At 37.2% G+C, this 21,572-nt stretch overlaps 1 long non-coding RNA gene across 1 annotated transcript in view; it reads left to right on the top strand.

The window, feature by feature from the left end:
* The first annotated feature begins 1,624 nt into the window (after positions 1-1,624).
* Positions 1,625-21,572, top strand: part of LOC108578906 — a 24,057-nt gene continuing 4,109 nt past the window's right edge. The window contains exons 1-2 of the long non-coding RNA XR_001891461.1: positions 1,625-1,788; positions 2,194-2,264. This is a non-coding gene — a long non-coding RNA (uncharacterized LOC108578906). The remainder of the gene's footprint in view (positions 1,789-2,193; positions 2,265-21,572) is intronic.

The raw sequence follows: 21,572 nt of genomic DNA, 5'->3' as shown, positions 1-21,572 counted from the left end.
ATATTGTTCCGAAGGTAATAAAGAACACTGAATGATAATAGAGTCTTTTGCGCATATTTTGTCTTAAATTCAAATTTAGAAACTTTATCGTGAAATATTGCAATAAACAAATGAAATCATAATAGTTATTGTTAATGATAAATGTAACAATATAATATAAGTAATAAAAGTTTGTGATTATTCTCGCTAGATGACCACAGATCAATCTAATTTTTCGCGAAAATCACTGACTGACGCAAATTTCCATTTCTCTTCTATATATGTACACATGTCAGTGTAGAGTCAGTGTTTGCTGCGCATTATAAATTATTATCCAAGCTTCGTGATTTTTTACAAAATTTTTCTGTGTTTGATTCTGTGTTTCTACACCATTCATAATTTCTTTTTATACAGATTGATTATAAATGTAAATATATAAATTTACAATTAAGCAGGTTATTTTTAAACGAAATTTTCCAGTAGTCAAAATTTTACAGACGTAATTACATTTCGATAGATGCGACATATTAATTAAGAGGATACGTATAGGTAGGACAAATACGTAATTACATAAAAAATTTAAAAAATGTAAAAAAAATGTAAAAAAAAGGATTTCAAATTACGCGAAGTTTTCCCCACTCCCTCCCCCCAGTGAACTCTTTGGAAAGCTACTTTTGCTATTCGTTTCCACGGCGTTTGAAGATTACACTTTTACAAGCGTGCATCAGGGGCATGCACTCACAATCAGTAAAGAAAAATAAAAATTTGCATAAAAAAGAAGGGAGGATGGGTCGTTGATAGGGCGGGTCTCCTTTGCAGCAACCTCCTCGTGGTGAGACCTGGGCAATCGATATTACTTGGTATATAATTACTAATCGTCTTACCACTGATTGCATGATTGAATAGTAAATTATATAGCAAATAATATGAACAAATTGTTGCTATCTGTTGTTAATTTTATGTGATCCTTCTCTTTGTATCGTATATGTATAGTACATGTAATATTGTAAGAATTCAGTTTTGCAGTACTTTTTATCCGAATTTTTCAATATTATAATTTTATCTACTTATATCAGCAATATAGTAATAGCAGTTTATTATTGTGTATAATTTTTTATTATTCAAAGTAAGTCTTGTAAAGTCTTTTTTTATCGAGAAGTAATTGATTTAAGTTGGTTTCTACATCTCTTCGATATACATTTTCAAATTTTAACTGTTAATTCGTTTCCAAAAAACAATCTCCACATGTTGGAAACATTTCTTTCGAGTTCTTTGTTTCAAATATCATCGTCAGGAGCAACAAACATATATACGTTATCACGCGATAAATTCGTAATACGATAACGTACACAAAACATTATATTTGTCCCTTGACCAAGAAACTGAATAATGTCATATCTTTCAACGTAGAATTTTTTGCCTTCGTTTATGTCGCGTTTTATTCTGAATCTTTCTCTCGCGATATACATGTTCAGAATTAAATTGGATTACTTTGGACCAGTAATTGACTCGTGTTACAGTGCTTTGTGTGTAGAACCGATAGCCATGGCGCACGTGCATGAGAAATCAGCTGTTCGATGTTTCTAGCGCCGCCTGGCGGATGACGCTACATACATCCAACGAAAGAGACGGCGAGGTACATTTTTCGGTGGTGATTTTATCGTGTGACTCGTTAAATTTCCCGAGCTACGTAATTGACACGATGCGTACCGCGATTCAATCGAAAATGGTGTTTTTAATTCAAAACCGCGCGATTTACGTTGTCGAGTAACAGGACTAGTTACTTTGGAAGTTATCGTGCCCCCTCAGGTGAGGTTAGAATCCTCTCGACAAAAAGCTTGCCACTACTCCTATGTAGTTGATCGCTTCGAAGAAATCGAAACGCGTGAGAAAGTAACAAAGAAGACATCGTTGTAGCTTTTTTGCTTCATGTGCGTTTATAGTGAACTCGATAGTTAAGAGACTATACTTTTTTTCAGATTTACTTAATTAAGATTTAAATAACGAGCCTTCTATTTTTTTTTTTAATGTCATTTTTTATACGAGAAAGTAATTTTTGGTGTAATGTTATTGTTATGTAGAAGCATATCCTTCTTTTTAAGAATTGTAGTCTTTTTTGTTGAATAAATAATGATATATTTAAATATTTTATCTTTCTGTTGAGTTCGTTCTTGTATGACAGATTTTTTCAATGGGACTGTTATTCGATTTTAGGTAAAATAACTACGGTTTTATCATACATGACGACAACGGATATCCAGGGGAATCGATCTTTTGTTTAATTGGTGAGTTCGATCGACAGATTAAAATCATTGTTTGATGGCTGATACTATTAGTACTAATCAGCGTAACGTGGCATTTCATGTTATTACTATGGTCTCTTATCTGTGGGTGTCCTAATGCGCGAAACAACTCGTGTCATATGCATTGATATTTTTGTTCCAATTTACAAATCTTATCTCGAATAAATTATGATCATTCAATAAAGGCCAATTTTCATAAAATTCAAGTTTAATTTCAATATATTTTACAAAAACCGTAATAACATGAAAAAAAGTTACCGATGTCTAATTATTCTAGCTATTAGATAGGAATTTCACAAGGCTACAATTTCTTCTGAATTACATAGTTTTATTAACAACGCACATAAATTTAATTTGAAAAGTGTCCCGATATTTTTTGCTCAATTTTTAATTACGAAACCTTTAAAAATGATACAAATATCAGTATTCGTTATATAGAACTATCGCTTCATTCATACATGATATACAGATCCAGCACATACATACATCATTCGCGCGACAAATGTTCGAACGTTCTTAATTACTCTGTTTATCCTGTATAAATTCAATCGTCTTTCATCTCGTTAATTGCAATGTCGCCGATATACATATATATACATATATTCATAAATATTTCTACGCCTGAACCAGAATGATTTCCTGAAACGTGTCCAGTTGGACGCTCTCGCGAGTCCCCTTCCGAAAACATGAACGCCATACATTAATCATTGGGAACATAGTATCGAGAACAGGTACAATGCCCATTGTGTTGCATGCGCATTCACGGAACGACAAAAAGGTCCGCGCGAAAGCCAAGGCTCGTTGGAAACACCCGTTACTTGTTCCAATGAGGAGATTAAGTTTCCTGTTGTCAGGTGTGATCGAATTAGCTCGCTTTCTCGTGTAAACATAACCGAAGATAATCTGTCTCAGCTAACGGACAACACTTCCATCGGTGGGAATACACACAGTGCAGCGTCATCGGTGCCAAATAGTCTGTCTATCAGTGTTAGATGCTTTTTAACTTCACGTGTCGTAAAACAGTATGAACTCATGGCTGCCAGATCCGCGAATGTGGCTGACATTCGACTCGGACTCGAGCTGGGTAAATAATTCTCAAACGCTCCTTTTAAACTGGATGAGGTAATAACGTGCGCTCGCGCGCTTCACCGCCATTGCGTGTAAAGCCGCGTTAGTTGCGCGACAAAGTAACCGAAATAACTAATGTTTAATCAGCATTATGTAGAAATTTGCCGAGAACAAATGTATACAGAATGCGTACATGATTTATAAACATTCTTGCAACGAAATTTTCCTACGTCGTTTGTTTTAATGGCAATATTCGTAATAAGAGTGTATCGAGGAATGTTTTCATGCGAACGACACGCGATAAATTTGTACGTATGATATAATGGCGGAAGTCGTTAAATTGGTAGTAAATGATAAATTTATTTTTGTTCAAGTATTTCAGGTTTTCGTTGGTATTATATCGACATTATTAGTTTACCATTGAGTTATTTTAATTAACAAGTGAGATTAATTTATCGGTCAAATTCTTCACCGCCAATGAATGATAAACAACGAAGATTCGCAAAGTCATCTTTTTTCTTTACAAAACCACCATCATTTGGAAACGCACAATGTCAAATGGCACTTGGCATTTTGAGTAAAAACAAAACAAAAAAACAAAAACTATTCTGTAACTCTCAATGAATTGTCAATGTTATTCAATTCGAATTATTTCAACTGAGGAAAATACACGTGAAGTGGGTTTACACAATGGCTCTCTCTTCACTTTTAACGAAGCGTTAAACAAAATACACATTTTCTTTACAAACGCGAGTGAAAAAAAAAGTGGCTGTTTTCCAAGTTTAACCGGGTGTTGTTGGCAAAATTTTCTTAAACACATCGTCTGGGGTAACGTTTCATTGACGCGTATTAATATTCGACGTAGTCTCTAAGGAAAATAGCGGACGCCCGTTCCCCTTTCCAATTCTCGACGTTCGGTCGATTCACAAAACCGCGAGGAATGCAAAAGTGCAGCCCGCGACTTGGCACACAGCCTGTGGTAGTATACGTACGGTCTCGATTCATCCTCTGTTATCTGAAAAGACTCTCTGTGCCCTACTTATTTAGATTTATTTGAAACCGTGACCGAACGAACGATACGAATTGACGTGTCCGCCGTCGTCGACGGTGTCGCGACCGAGTTTCTCGTCGAATTCACCGAGACCTACTGGTAATCTCGTTACTCTTCCTACCGTCTTTCGTCCTCCACTTTCTCGAACTCCCGTGAAAAATCGTTTAGACCTCGCGAACAAGAATAACGTTCTTAGAATCATTTTGTAATATTACATATTAAGCATTTAACGCGTTACTTTCCAATTTGTCCCATGTAATTCTTAATATTTTTTTCTTTTTAATTTCTTAGTGCCGAACGAATGAAACTTTTTTTTTTACTATAATTTTTATGGTTGCAGATAAGGCAAAGGTTGAAAAATATTACATTGGCTGAAAATGAATGCGTTTTAAGGAAGAAATATTTGACTATATATGTACATGTTACAAATTGGTACATTTCACGAATGATTTATGAGAGGTAATTTATTTAACCCTTTGACAGTCTAATAAAATTATGAATTACGGTAAAAAAAAAGAATTTATATTTTAATAATTACGTCAGGTACGATCATTTTTAAAACAAGGGATACATAACCCTACTTTATAGTTACGAAAATAATATCTCGTCCTTTTTTTTAACTTTCTTCCTAAGAGTATCACTTTTGAGCTAAACAGTTAAGTATTCGGGATCAATTGTCGAAGGGCTGAGACACTTTTGGAGAGAAACAGAAGAGTCGTAAAATTAAAGTTACTCGAATTGGGACAGAAAATCTTTTCACACAAATTTTCGGACGATCGTGTAAATAAAAGTTTGCAGATAGTTGCTCGATAAGGCGAAACCTTGTTTTCAAGTGTGTACCTGTTCTTATCTGTTCTTCCCCCTTCATTGATAAAGCGCGAACTTGGATGAAACTCTAGAAATTGTACGATCGCGAAACACGTTTTCTCCACTGATCATCTTTTTATTTTCTGCTTTTTTCAGTCATCTTTTCTGTAGCAAGGAAGTTTAATTATATCATCGTTTCTGTATTCTACCTAATAATGTTCGTACTGTGTATGCTTAATAGTTACACTCACGTCGAGACAAATTTTTCATTTTATTCGTGATTTTTTTTGTTTTTTTTTTCATTAAATGCAAAGAAGAAAATTTATCATTCTTCAGAGCAGATATCACTTTCTCTTCTGTATTTCTATCTCTCCGATATTCTTTTCACTTTCCAATATAGTTAAGAGGTAAATAGAGCGAGTCTATTGAATCGTCTACGCGTTCTATCAAATCCTGCTCGAACAATTGATCCGGTATTGCTGCAGTTGTGTCTGTAGGTCCTTTCTTTCAGCGAAAAAGTAACGAGAACGTCTTATAACAGATAAACTTGAAACACATCTTCCGGTCGAATGTTTGGAATCGTTGGAGAAATAAATTGACCAACGTTCATTTCAACGTTCGAATAAGAAGAATTTCGACTGATACTTCTGAGTCGAGAGGAAATTTGCAGAATGTTATAAACGATTTCTAATTTATCATCGATAAATGACTCATTTTTCCTCATACCTGCTGCCACAAACACGTGTATTTAGTGTCCCCAATGATGCGAAGCCTTGAAATTTTCTTTGGAGACCGTCCAGCCTAATGACGTTCATTTCTGCACCATAGATTGCACAAGTCGCCTTACATAATTACACTTGCAATTACGCTTCCGATAAAAAACACAATAAAATCTTCTCGGTAGGTAGGTTGAAAATGAAATCTTGGAATTGTGTTTGAAGATTTCCAGAGAATCCTGAGTCACGAGAACCGCGCAATTAGAAAACCACGATAATTAGATAAGAGTGAAAAATGATAGAGAACGAGAGAAAAAAAGAAAATTAGGTTCGCCTCCAGCGCTCCTCTAACTTTCGTTTACGAGTATCGCGAAATCAGAGATCTTCTTCGCGAAGGAGATCAGTTTTACAGTCGACTCGAACAATTGAGCGCGCGTAAAGTGAACTCGATCGAGATTACGAACTTCTCATTATCTCTTAGCGAACGTCATAAAGCCTGAGATCCCCTCAGAATTCAGGTGGGGAACATTTCTAGCGATGACGTTATTTAGTTGTACAGCAAGGTTACCATTGACGAATGGCCGAACCCGCGAACACACAGGCGATGGTGCATTATCCAAAGAGAGGGAGATAGGGTGAGGGAGAGCCTTTCCAGAGAGAGAGAGAGAGAGAGAGAGGGAGAGCCTTTTCCAATTTTAGACGAGCGTATAAATCGTGGTATTCCCTCGTCCCACCGCTTGTTTTGTTCAACGTAGCGAAGTGAACGATAGCGTGGAAGGATGATCCATCCACGTGGATCGCCCACATGCGTCAGGTATCGCGGTCGCGGTTAATTGTTCTCGCCAGCAGTGTGCGAAGGATATTAGCTCGAACAAGTTCTCCGTCAACTCCGAGAACACCCGTCTTCCCTTCCGGCTTTTCCGTTCCTCTTCGACCTTTCACAGTGGAAAACCAAGCTTCTACTTCGAACGTTCGTTTCGAGAATTTTTTCAAGTTTACATTTCACGCTGATCTAGTCTACACTTCGTGTTGTTCGTAGTTGTCTACGAAAGTGCAGTGTGCTTCGACACTTTTTAGTACTTTCGTCCTGAAGTGTACCTAAACGATTTTTCTCGTGAAATGTAACGTGTTTTCGTGGTTTTCAAACGTTTGGCGCGGAAGTGTAGTGTGGTTCGATACGTTTGCCTAAATTTCCATCGATTCCTTTGAACTTTCTATTAAATTATTTAAATTTCGTCCTGAAGTGTATCGAAACGATTTTTCCCGTGAAATGTAACGCGATTCTATGGTCTTCAAACGTTCGCCATGGAAGTGTAGTGTACTTCGATACTTTTATCTAAATTTCCATTGTTTTCTTTAAATTTTCTATCGAATTATTCACAATAAAATAACTTTCGCGTAATTTCGTCCTGAAGTGTATCGAAACGATTCTTCCCGCGAAATGTAACGCGATTCCGTGGTTTTCAAACGTTCCTCACGGAAGTGTAGTGCACTTCGACACTTTTACCTAAATTTCCATCGATTCCTTCGAACTTTCTATCGAATTGTTTAAAATAAAATAATTTCCGCACAATTTCGTCGTGAAGTGTATCGAAACGGTTCCTCCCGCGAAATGTAACGCGGTTCCGTGGTTTTCAAACGTTCGCCGTGGGTTCGTTGGTCGGTTCGTGTCTCCCTGGCGGCTTTTCGTCTCGTGGATGCTAATAAATTGCGATTCAACGGCGAATAATTCAGTGCGCGTTCGACTGCCGTCACGGTTCGCATGTGAAACGCAGGTGCGCTCGATTCATTTCTGCTGTTTGAATTTTCGGTGGAACCGTGGAATAGTATCGGGTCTTTTCACGAAGGAACGTGAAGTGGAAAGTTTACGAAGAGACGTGCCGTCAGCTTGGAATTTTCGCGGACAGTGCTCGACGATGATATTCTTATCGGGGATTTTATCGGTGGGAAATCGATCGATGGAAGGAAGTGTATTTTCATCGCTCGTCACGTTAAACCTATTGTGGTAGTACCTTATTTACAGTGAATATTCCATTTGTTACCCTTTATTTCGTCGTACCTCGAATAAAAACGAAGAAATACCTCGAGAAAACGAATAACAATTTTTTCGTGACATTGACGATATGACGCGATAAAAAGAATTCTATTTTTAGCGATTTGCTAGTTCTTTTTTCTGTTTTTGGTGGAAATTCGACGGATACTTGTTGATATTACAGAGAAAATTGTATGCTCGTAACCGCATAAATAAATTTCGATTGTTCCCTTTCAAAGGAAGTTTCACAGCGTGTTAGTTTAATCATCGCATCGGCGATAATCGAATTCGAAGTGATGAAACACTAAGTGCAGATTGTCTTTGGGATCTAGCTCGACTTATTAGCAGGATCCACTGATTCGCCTGTTTAACACGTTTACGAAGAGAGAATGTAGAAAAGCACGTTACCTTGACTCGAATCGTAATTCATTGCAGGAAACTGGTGATTCAGAGATAGTATACCGTGGTCTTGAACGATACTGAATTTTTCACATTGCGGAAACGTTGCGTTTATAACGTAGATAGAACTGCAGGTCTATTTAGCTTGGAAATGGAAATAGAAAACACGTGGGCAGGGAAGATCGATATATTCGTGTAATATATTAATATCTAATAAATAATATTCGAACCAAGTAACTTTCAATTTTTTTGTATCATTGGAAGAGGAAAACATTCTTTTTTAACTCTGAAGAATACTTTAATTAAGTAACTTTCAAATTTTCTAAATGAAAGAAAAAAGCTTTTTTTATTTCTGAAGGATAATTTAATCAAGTAACTCTCAAATTTTCTAAATTATTTAAAAGAAACAGCTTTGTTTTCAATTCTAAAGAATACTTTGACCAAGTACCTCCCAAATTTTCTAAATTATTCAAAGAAACAAACTTTCTTTTTCAATTCTAAAGAATACTTTAACCAAGTAACTCTCAAATTTTCTAAATTATTTAAAAGAAACAGCTTTGTTTTCAATTTTAAAGAATACTTTAATCGAGTAATTCCCAAATTTTCTAAATTATTGAAAGAAAAAAGCTTTTTTTATTTCTGAAGGATAATTTAATCAAGTAACTCTCAAATTTTCTAAATTATTTAAAAGAAACAGCTTTGTTTTCAATTCTAAAGAATACTTTGACCAAGTACCTCCCAAATTTTCTAAATTATTCAAAGAAACAAACTTTCTTTTTCAATTCTAAAGAATACTTTAACCAAGTAACTCTCAAATTTTCTAAATTATTTAAAAGAAACAGCTTTGTTTTCAATTCTAAAGAATACTTTAACCAAGTAACTCTCAAATTTTCTAAATTATTTAAAAGAAACAGCTTTGTTTTCAATTCTAAAGAATACTTTGACCAAGTAACTCCCAAATTTTCCGAATTATTAAAAGAAAAGCACATTTTCCAAGTAACTTCTAAAAAAGAATCGATAAAAGTATTCTTCAACCGCAGTGTCTGTTAAATACCGAAAAATTCGTCTCGAAGATAAGTTGACAATCTATAATTGAAAACGATATCGAATAATCTCAATTAGAGTGTAATAAAGATACCTTTCCAATTTTTCTTTGTATACAACTTGTGTATAAAATAAGAAGGCGGAACAGAAGGAGAGGAGGCAAGCTTAAATATTTAAGTAATCGTTTATCAGCCACTCGAGAGAGGAGTGGCATAATCGTTGAATAATTGCAAAATTGCCCGATAACGTTCAAACGATAATCGACGAAACGAACCGTGTCTCGTCTATATTACTTGCACTCTCTGTCCCGTCTCTGTTGTCGAAGATATTTCAGTGAAAGTTCACCAACTCCTTCTCGCCCCTTTCCGTCCACATACCCGATCAGCTTGACCCACTGATTTCTTCTCGAACGACGTGTTCCCATTACGCTACTTGCGATCCTAATCTATCCATTCTCGTGATAAATGTTTACGATAAAGGTCGCTGCTAAAATGCGATTTTTATCGGGCCAATACGTCGAATCTGTCTGGACGCGATAGTTGAAGCAATATCGAGCTCGCCTGTTTAACCGCCGATAACTTTATTTCACCGTTTATTATTAGATAGCTTTTTTAAAGAGAAAAACGATACTACGTGTCGGTGATTACGAGGCATAAATCACTCGAGATATTTCAACTTTTTCCCAACTTTTCTCAATAAAACGTGCCGTTTTTCTTCTTTTTTTGTCAGGCCAGGGAATATTTCAGGAAATAATGTTTTTGTAAGCATAACTTAAATGAATTTAACACAGGATAGGGCGGTATCCAAAAATGTATTAAACTATAGTTCTAAGCGACTGCTAAGCGCTGCGGTGTCCGTCTCGCTCGACGGCTATTTCCAGAGTGTCCTCTCCGCGTCGTATCCCGCGTTGTACCGAAAAACCGTTGGAGCCCCCTCGTTCGACTTTCCGGGGAAAGGGCTTAGTTTATGGGACCCTCAGGTATCCGCGCGCTTTCTCTTCCTGTGTAACAAAGTCCAGGCCACCACTTCGCCGCCGGAATCTCGCATTTCTTACATTTTAGGCTCTTATAATGTTTTTTTTTTTTAATCAATTTTTGTTGCCGATATTGATAATTACTTTTTAGTACTTTGTTCGTGCTTTTGAAACATTGAAAATTGAAGGGGAATTATTATTGGAAATGGGTTGTGAAAAAGAAATAGTCTTGTAACTTTGTAGTATGCTATTTATTGACGGACTCAGAGGAAACGTCTTTACGCTATTGAATGTTCTAAAGGACTGTGACTGGGCACCCGAAAAGAAAGTTGGTGTCCCCTTATACCTAGGAACTGTTCACTTTATGGTATCGCATTGTGCAGTGCGTGACTCGAAGACGGACACCCAGACACATCTGGTAGAAGTTTTAGTGCCTTTGTTTAAAATAACTCGGAGACATTTTTGTCCTCACTTGATTATTTCCAACAATTATTTTTTCCGATTTTTCTCTGTTATAGTTGTTGCCGATATTGATCATTTTCTTTTAGTACTTTGTTCGTGCTTTTGAAACATTAAAAATTGAAGGGGAATTACTTTTTGTAGATGGTTACTTTTAGAATACTCTGTTCGCGCTTTTGAAACATCGAACGCAATGAGAAAATTTGGAAATTGAAGGGGAATTATTTTATCGTGGAAGTTCCTAAGATTTTAGTCGTTTCAATTGTAAAATTGAGATACAGAAAATGGTTCGATGAATGTTTACATCGTTCATTTTACGCAGTGTTTATTTTCACCGATGAAACACGAACGGGATGGTAATTGAAAGTATTGGAAATTATAGGAAAATCAGATGCAGGTGTAAGTTATTCGTCGTCGTTTTCGCGTGGATGATTTATCGACAGGAAACGCGGCAGTAATCTTTATCTTTGTGATTGCGCACAGTAGGACATTCCTGGCGATTTTTTATAGCCGCGGAACACGTTTCTTGCGTTGAATTATGGTCTCGAGTCGGTATTCTAATAACAATATTTATTCGCCGTTTAATCGACGTATCATTTATCGATTTTCCATTCACACGCAGTGTCAAATGTTTGCCCGCGAGGGAGCATTTAATCTCGAAACTTTTGAAAATTAGTGTCCTCCACGTTTCTCCCAATTTTATACCAACATTTAACAAATTTACGTCGATATCGTGGCAACCATATTTGCCCAGAAATTGATCGACGAATTTTTCGTGAATTTCGCATTCCAAAACGAATCGTGAAATTTGTCTGCCTCGAAGAAAAATATAAAAAAAAAAAAAAAAAACTAAAATTAAAACACCGTATGTAAAAACAGTAAGTTCAGTCGTTAAATTTCACTTGCTGTGTATAAAATTATTAAAATTGGAAGAGAAAAACAATTTCACGTTCACCTGAAAGGAAAATCGTTAAACTTGAACTCACGGAGAATGTTCATTTAGAGGAGGAATTTGTTGCACGTCGAGGTCTTATCTAGCGAACTGGAATGAAAAAGAAAAAATGAAGGAAGGAGGAACCTGGCCGGTTCCGTTTAATTATTACTCATCTGTGAATTGTGTCGTTGAACAGTGATGTAACCTGTGCAGTTTCAAGCGAAAGCTACGTGAACTGGTAACAATAGCTGCGGGATTTTCTATTATCTCGTGATATCAGTTAACCGGCGATTATTCAACGCGCGAATGCCGCGCTTCGAATCTGAGTCATTTCGTGTGAGAGTGGAAACGAAGAGGAGGAAGACGATGGACGTTGGACGTATAGTGATCGTCGATCCAGACCACCTGTCCGTGTGAAACATCAGATGAAAATGTCTCATCTACGTGGGAAAAGTAAATCCCCGACGAGTAAAAGCTCGAAGCCAATCTCGACGCACGGAGAGTATCGCAGGATTCAGTTCACTTTGTTGAAGGGTCATTTAGAGCACCGTCTTCATGAGGTAATAAAACTTGAAAGAAATAATTGATTCTGGAGCATCGCCGTACTTTCATGGAAGGGTACTTGTTGAATGTAAATCGCTGGAATTATTTAAGGAGACTTGTTGAACTGTGCGGAAGCGAAATTTGTCATTCTGTCTTTACTTTCCTTTTAGAAATTTTCTAACGAATGATCTTGTCTTTAAGGGTGGAATTGGTTTTTTTGCTTTTATTTTTTTTTTTCTTTGGATTTGTTTAATTTTATTTCGAGTCCCTGCTACTTTCGTTTCATTGTTTTTTTAATTGTTATAGTGCGTAGATAGAGAAATCGTGAAAAAATTTCGGCCCAGCGATTGAAATTTTCTATATTTTTTATTTTCATTTCAGAGGAAAATGAAATTTTCTATGTTTTCAATTTCGATCTGAGGGAAGAATGGAAGAATTTCGCGCCAGCGATCGAAATTTTCTGTATTTTCAATTTCGATCCGAGAGAAAAATAAGAAAATTTCGCTCCAGCGATTGAAATTTTCTATATTTTTTATTTTCATTTGAGAGAAAACTGAAAAATGAAATTTTCCGTATTTTCAATTTCGATCTGAGGGAAGAATGGAAGAATTTCGCGCCAGCGATCGAAATTGTCTATATTTTTTATTTTCATTTGAGAGAAAACTGAAAAATGAAATTTTCCGTATTTTCAATTTCGATCCGAGAGAAAAAGGAGAAAATTTCGCGCGAGCGATCGGAAATTCTCCGTTATTTTCACTCGAGAGAAAAACAAACGCAGGATGAAGAAATCATCGGAAGTTGTGCGCTGTGAATTTTCTTCCTGCACGATCCGTGATTCATATTCACACTTCCGTTCGCAATGAAGCTACTTAAATATAGTCTTCGAATTCTGAGAACAAAGTTAATTCTACCCGAACCACCGATGATCTAATAGTTAAGAACGATGTCAATGGTATTCCTCGAATTGGTTCAATCGAATCTCCTCGGGTTTTGCATACAGTCCGACGATACTCTCGAAATAGCCAGTTCATTATAATAAGGACCCATCGTGAGACATCGAGATTTTTTTGGGTGCGAGGGACGTGGCCAGAAATACATTTGGCCGCTTTGCCGCCTCCTTTCCTGTCTTCTTCGCGGCTTTCATTCGTTAATTAAGCTCCCGAACCTTCCACGTTTCATCCTTCGTTCGATCGTCTCTCTTTCAAATTCATCGACAAACCTCGCCGATTCGAAATTGTAAAAACAGAGAGTGAAGCGTTGTTCTCACCGAACCTACACAGATTTACCTTCCCTTTTGTACGAATATCCAATAGTTGGACGAGCGACGTTACTTCGATAATTGGAAGCGTTCGACTAGATTTGAATTTTAGCGTAGAACATCGATCCGAGTGCGTCGATGTGTTCGACAAGTAGCGTAGAATTCGATCAATACTCGATACTGCAGATACTTCTGACCCAGAACCCGGTGATCTTGGTGATCAGCCTTCAGATTTTAGGCTAAGAAGCTTGAGAAAGCTTTTTCATGATTCTACGCGGTGTTTGTTTCTTCGGTATTTTTGTGTGAAATTCTCTCTTTCGAGGGAGATAGAGAGTAATCCTGAGGACCTCGTTTCCGCTCCCGAATAACCAGGAATCAGAAATAGAATGGAACAGAGGGTGGATTAATTGCTGAGCCGTTTCCACCGCGTTAGCATGATTTGCGGTGTTCGAATCAATTACTCGAGTCACTGTCCAAAACGCTTGGGTGGACACTGAGCCAGCTTTGAGGAATTTATACTGTCGTTCGTAAGTGTTGGAGCACTCGTTATGTTCGTACGGAAAGTATCATATCGTTGAAATTACATTCCTTCGCTAAAGTTAGTATCGTATGGTCGTTCTAACGGCGAAGTTCCGAAATTGCAAAATCCTTCGATTCTTCGGGAGAGAAGGAAATCACTGTGCACTGATTTTCATTGAGAAGAAAAATATGTTAGTGTCCCTGAAGAGGTTAATACTTACGAAAATACATTCCTTCCGAAATTGCAAAAACCTTCAGTTCTTCGGGAGAGAAGAAAATCACTTCGCGCTGATTTTCATTTAGAAAAAAAAAGAAGAAAATTACACACGTAATGTGTGAGTGCCCCTAAAGAGATTAATACTTATAAAATTACATTCGCCGAAGTTAGTATCCTAATAAACTTCCAAAAGTGCAAAAACTCTTAATTCTTCACAAAAGAAGAAAAGCACTTTGCACTAATTTTCATTGAAAAAAGAAAAAAAAGATAGTATCCCTAAAGAGGATAATACTCGTGACATTACATTCCTTCGCCAAAGTTATGGTCGTTCTAACGTCAAAGTTCCGGAATTTCAAAAACTCTCAATTCTTCGCAAGAGAAGAAAACCACTTCGCGCTAATTTTCATCGAAAAAAAAAAAAAAAAAGTAAATTACACGCGTATGCGTCAGTGTCCCTAAAGAGATGAATACTTATAAAATTACATTCGCCAAAGTATCATATGGTCGTCCTAATAAAATTCCCAAATCGCAAAAACCTTCAATTCTCCACAGAAGACAAGAAAACCACTTCACACTGATTTTCACCGAAAAAAAAAAAAGAAGTAAATTACACACATACGCGCGTCCCGCCCCAAAAGATGAATACGCACAAACAGGAGTGTATCTACCGGGTATAACGTGTCGAATCGACGCGAAAGATCCATCGTCGCGATCCAACAGTTCAACATCGCCGCCATCGATCCTCGCGTGGCCCTCCTCTATGCAGTTTTAATACCAGTCGTGCCGACTATTTTCGTTTACCTTCGACGGTGTGCCAATGCACGTTGAACACTGGGTGCGACAGTGATTTATCTGTCTCCATTCTCGCGGAGAACAGCGAAATTCACGGTGCAGTGTGCCAGAACAACCCGGTCGACCGAGTCGACGCGAAGATTTCTACTCACGGGGGGAATAAAGAAGGGGACATTTCTTTTTTTTCTGTGACAGAAGTGTTCGTCGTTCGAACATCCGATGATGTCCATCCTCATCGACGTGTCACGGATCCACGAGTCACTTCGTGTGATCTCGACTCGATCAGTTAAGCCGGTTTCGCACGTGTTCTTTTAATTAACGCAATAGGAAGCCTTTCGTTGTGACAATGTCGTTTCTCCTCTCTCGATCTCGAACACACCTTACGACTTGGATTAATTGGACGCGCGGAGTGAAGAATTGTAGCGAGTGTTGGAACGACGAGGAGTAATGGATGACTTCGTGAAGACAGTTTTGTGATCGTTGGATCGTGATACTCCGGTGTCGAGTTCTTTCTTGGACTCGTGTCTTACAGAGGGCGATCCTTTTCAAGGGAAACGTACCTTGGTAAATTTTGCGGGAAAATTGGTACAGAAATTTCGTTGGTACATTTCTGTGAAACCGAACACGACGTTCTTGTTTCGGGAGAGATGAATTAACGAAATTTGCGCGATAGCTGTAAGTACAGTTTTTTATACGAGTACGTTTCACAGGAAAGTTCTGGTACTTTTTAACCTGTATATTGGCAGAGAAGTATTTTTCGATCGTTCCAATTGATTCAACGGTTTGCATTATTGTTAGACGTAGAGATCGTGGATTGTAGTGTTTTAGGAGATACTATTCCCTGAATTGCTAATTCGTAATGCCCGTTTCCTCGTATCTGGTACAATTCGTCGAACGAGATTAATTTGGTATCGTCCGTGTGAATCATTAATGGTAATCGTTTAGTGAACGACACGTCATCGCATAGCAACATCATGCCAAAAATGCTTTTACGCGATGGTTATCGTGTACGAATGTCATTGGGTGTTAGATCGAATTGTATCGCCTAACCTCGTTTAGACTGATTGCCGTTCTCTTTTTATTTCGAGTTAAAACGAACGGTGTATTTCACTATTTCCTTCGATATTTGTAATTGAAACAGATAATAAATGAAAGTTACTTTTAAAAGGAGTCACTTTAGCTGAAAAGTTAAATTAGAATTCGCGTCTTAGACGTTAATTGAGATTTCGTGTCGCGATGGAATTTAGGAAAACAGAAATATTCTGGAAATAGAGTGGAAAACTCAGAAAATTTCTCTAACCCTCGCCCAGCCAATGCCGGGTCACTTTTGACCCATGGCTTAAGCATAGCGAACGGCAACGTCTGCTCGTTCGCTGGACTCAATCTTATCGCTGTAACATAAACAGATGACCGCGTGGAGAGTTCTATGGTTTAGTTAGACAGTATTGAATACAACAGCGAGGAGAAAAGATCGAAGAAGCTAAATAACGGCATAAATGTGTTCGAGATGCCACAAATTCGTAGGAAATGATATAAAATACAGCTAAAAATGTATAACATGCCTAAGGCATATATGTTCAAAACATACGATAAAAAAAAATACAATTTACACAAGTAAATAACATATTTATAAAACATTTCTATTTTTTGTCCTAAGATTTTTTGTTACAGTGACCGAAAAAAGTATTCACACACCCTATAAAACGGAATAACTTTTTTAAAATTGGGCCAAACGACTTGGGTTTTTTTGAGAAGTTAGAAAGATTAGTTTACTAGGTGACGTGGGAAAATATTTTTGAAAAAAGTGCAGTTAGTCGGAATCGTGAAGAAAATAGCGAATAGTTTTTACGACTTTTTTATCTGAGCTCGTAATGAAAATTTAAAAAATACGTTTTGTAGATCTACGTCAATTGTACACACGCTGAAAATTTTCTCGAAATCGGTTAACGTTGCTACGAGCTACAAACGGTTAAAAATTGCGAAAATCGCACTATTTCACGACTTTCGGTCTAGAACTGTAATAAATCTGCAGATTCTTACATCTTTCGATGCCTGTCGCTTGTTTCTCCATCCACCGATTTCGATGAAATTTCGAAGACCATTAACTCCATTTGTAAGTTCAATTAATCGTCCTTGCAAAGTAGCGAATTTTTGAAAGGATAAGAAAAGGTGAAAATGGGTAAAAATTGAATAAAACGGAATATTTATCTTGGAATTAAAACTACAATGAATTTCACGTTCACTCCACCTGTTGTATACTCTACGAATCATATGTTTTTCACGTTAATATTCGCTATTCCTCGGCGATATCGTATCTATCGTAGCTAATGCCTTTCTTATCAACGGTATTATCAGAAACGGCGACAAAAAGTCGACGATAATTAATCACACGTTCGATTCGCCTTGATTTTTCATGCTACTGTCCAGTAAGCGATCGAACGGGATGCACGATGTTCTTAGATCGTGCAAAGTGGAATTAATCAGAATGTTTCACGTTCAGTTCTCCAAAGTGTTCAGTTTCTTGCTCGAGAATTCGATTACCTGAAAGTGTATCATCGTTATCAAGTGATAACGATGATTTTGTTAATTCGGTGCGTTTGTAAATTCTGCGATAAAAAGTCTAGTCTGGCAAGAAAAGTGTGTCCTCCACGAGATAAAGAACTCGTTACGATCAATCGAAGAAAATAATTTTTCTCCTTTTTACCGAAGCCAATCTGTTGGAAAGAAGTGCTGCTACTGCAAACCTGTAATACACACGAGTGATACAACGTGTTATCAGTCGGATAATAATCGTCGGATTCTTTGTTTATGCGAGCATGTTCGTATTAACAAACGACAAGTGTCAGACAGAGTTGACAAAGTATAAAGAATTGTTGTGCTTGGTGAAAGGAACGTTAAACGCTGGATTTTCTTGATCCAGAATTAATATCGATCCGCTGAAAATGAAGCTTCGGTGTAAAGAGTAGATGTTTCAAGAATTGTTCGGTAGAGGAGTTGACTTGTTCGAAAAGAGCGAACGATTTCTGTGTCAACTCGCGATCTTTCATCGAGAAACACCGGTTAACTTCGTTAACTTGGTGTAATACACGAGGAAAAGAGGCAACGATCCAATAACTCGTGTCCACCGATAGTTCAAACGAGATCTGTGTAAATATAGCGTGTAACGAGAAGGCAACATGGATAGAGAGATATATCAACGATATGAGAAAAGTGTCGTCATTTGGAATTAAGTTAACCAGGCGGAGGACCTCGTGAGTGTTGATTGGTGTTACTGTGATCACTTAGAAATCTGCTCTTCGCGGAGTAGTGGAAAATGAAGGCGATTTGTTGTTATGAAATGAGTAGAAATTTGAGGAGAAAAGAGAGATTGTGGAGAGGAAAATTTGGAGCGTAATCTGAGGAAAGATTGTTGAGAAACGTGGAAATTTGAGAGGAAAGCGAGAATTGTTTAAGAGAATAGAAATTTGGATCCAAAGGAGTAATCGAAAGAGATTACATTATCAAAGAGAATAGAAATTTGAGAAAAAGACAGAGAAGAAAATTTGTGGAACCTAAGCAAAAATTATTGAAAAGAATAGAAATTTGGGAGGAAGGCGAAAATTATTTAAGAGAATAGAAATTTAGAGCGAAATTGTAGATTTGAATCTGGTCTCTGCGGAGTAATTGAAAGAGAATAGAAATTTGAAAAAAGGCAGATTATGGAGAAGAAAATTTGGAGTGAAACCTAAAGCAAAAATTGTTGAAAAAAATAGAAATTTGGGAGGAAAGCGGAAAGTATTTAAGAGAGCAGAAATTTGGAGCGAAATTGTAGATTTTACGTAGCTTCCCAAATTTTCACCTCCTTCCAAGCAATTCTCGAATTTTTCTCCAAACATCTAATATAAAAAACAGAAATTTAGAGCACAACACCAATGAAACCGTAAATTTTCCAAAATTTCACCTCCAAAGCAATTCTCGAAGTTTTCTTCAACCATCTAATACACAGAAAATCATTCTTCATTTTCTACAAAAAAATTAGACAATCTTTCTCGCGAAACGGAAAAGTAATCAATCGCGGTACATTTCCTCTCTCAGAGTTCAATTTACATTATATCTCTTTCGTTCTTTGTTTCTATTTGCCACTCTCGAATACTTTCCACAGATACGACGAGAGAGAGCAAAAACAGCGAAAAGGGGGAGATCAACGTTTTACAGCTGTGCAGAGCTTTAGCTGGTGTCGTTACCACCGGATACTATTCGTTAGAGTCTCGGAATCGGGTGAAATTAGCTTCGGTTCAGATAAACACCAGTAAATATTGGATCTTATCGCGCTGGATAACTATCCGACTCCGCTTTTAATTACCTTCGAGATACTTGGCAATCTTAACAGATAAACACGTGTCAGTTTGTTTTACCAGATCTAGCCTGTACACGAGGAGGAATAATTAATTTGAGAGAAATCGTGGATAACTCCTAGTGTCGAGCTTTTTTCTCCGCGATGTTCGAAGAAATTTCTTTCTTTTCTTCTCCTTCTAACGTAACCACGCGAAATTGTGCGGTAAAAATATTTGCTGTCTTTTTCATTAATCGATGCAAGTGCTGAGAGAAGTTTCGAGTTGTATTATGTATACAGTATTAAAACTTCGTGGAATTGTTGTTTCGTCGAAGAGGATGATAAATGGTGGGCGCAGTGAGTGCTAACGAGATATAAATCTCGCAAATTATGTAATTCCAAGACACGTGCAAATTGTTTCGCAAACGTCACGGTTCCGCGCGACATTGTTTACGGTCTTTGAAAAGAGCGCGTTTAGCGTGTCGTACCGACTGTCACACTTAAATAAAATATATCGCACCGGTTTCGTTCGATCGTACAAGAAAGTTGAGAAAATTCTTCTCCCGTCGAAGAAGAGATTTTGTTATTTTTTCAAATTTTTCTAACCTATAAAAATGATGGTGTTGAACGCACGTTCGCGTGGAAATGACCGAATAACTCGAGAATGATAGAAAACGAAGAAGAGGAAGAATTGTTAGTGGTAAATGGAAAGAGAATAGCGTGGAATGAAACGAAGAGAGAGAGGAAACAAAATTTCGTACTTGGGTGATAATAAAGTGATCGGAGAAAATTCGAGAAACGAACGGGACGATTAGATATACTTTAACGATGATTTTTCTCAACCTAGTGCCGATTAAAATTTCCGGAATATGAGAGTATTTCCCGATATTGATCTGACATCGATGGAATACGAGAATGAGGGAAGTAGCTTACTGAATTCGAATCGACGAAATGTCTCATCCTTGCCGTCCCTGATCCCTCAGGGATTGGCTCGAAGTTACGGATCCTTTTCCTCCTGCCAACAGGTGATACAAACGATATGGAACAGAAGTAAACAGGTACAGACACAGTTCGCACGGTGTTTCAATTATTTTCTTCCGATTAGCAAACGAACTACCGTATAAGTATGAAGAAAAAAAAAGAATAAGCTTCGTATTTAGTAAAATAACAGTCGTTTCCATTCTTTCTCAATTATACCATTTCACGCTGTATTTAGTAAAGTAACAGTTATTTCCACTCTTTTCCAATTATATCAATTCACACTGTACTTAGTAAAATAACAGTCATTCCCATTCTTTTTCAATTGCATATATCAATTCACACTATATTTAGTGAAGTAACAGTCATTTCCATTCTTATCTTTTCTCGTCCACTCATATCTATTATTAAAAAAATTTTTTTACGTTCACTCCATGTTTTTCCAATGCAGAATATTAATATCACCAGTGTCTATTATCATATGAAGTATATTGTCTGGCAGTTGCAGTTTATTGTTCGTTAATTGATCGATAAGGGAACGAGGAAATAGGTCTAGAATTAGGTCTGGGTTAGATTTTTCAAGTTGCACACACAGGTAGACACGCGCATGCGCACACGTACAGGCGCGTAATTCGAATGTTGAATATTTCGAAGATTTATCGAGTGGCTAATTTTAAGGACAAATGAAACGTCGTTGTACGTTTTGTATTCTATCGTGGTTGGATTTATTTAGAATTGCAGCTTATAGATTGAACTAGGTTATATTTATCTAATAATCATGAGAGAGAAAGAGAGAGAGGTACCACAGGTGGATTGAATTGAATTAAACGAGGCACTTTATCGTTTGACCCTTTGCCACAGAGTAGGTGCCAAGATTTTTCGACGTGCCTTGAAAGATAAATGAGAGATGCAACAGTGTCGTCGAACAGTTATTTCCCGTACACACACCAGAGTGGATTGCTCTCGATTGCTTTAACCGACGCGATTTGCTCATCGTGAATTTAGAGCGACTAATTAGTCGACGTGGTCGGAACGTATTAATGGAAGCGATTAAATTATGTTTACTGACGCCATTACCCCCACCCCCACCCCCGCGTTTTTCCGTTCTAACGTTCATTCTGTACTCGTGCAATTTTCATTCTAATTTCCGACCACAGGGTATGATCGATGTTTCTGCTTTAAATTTAT

The sequence above is a fragment of the Habropoda laboriosa genome, unplaced genomic scaffold (genome assembly GCF_001263275.1).
Source record: "Habropoda laboriosa isolate 0110345459 unplaced genomic scaffold, ASM126327v1 scaffold62, whole genome shotgun sequence".
Classification (NCBI taxonomy): Eukaryota; Metazoa; Arthropoda; class Insecta; order Hymenoptera; family Apidae; genus Habropoda; species Habropoda laboriosa.
The sequence above is the reverse complement of the archived record's forward strand: the minus strand, read 5'-3'. Positions and strand labels throughout refer to the sequence as shown.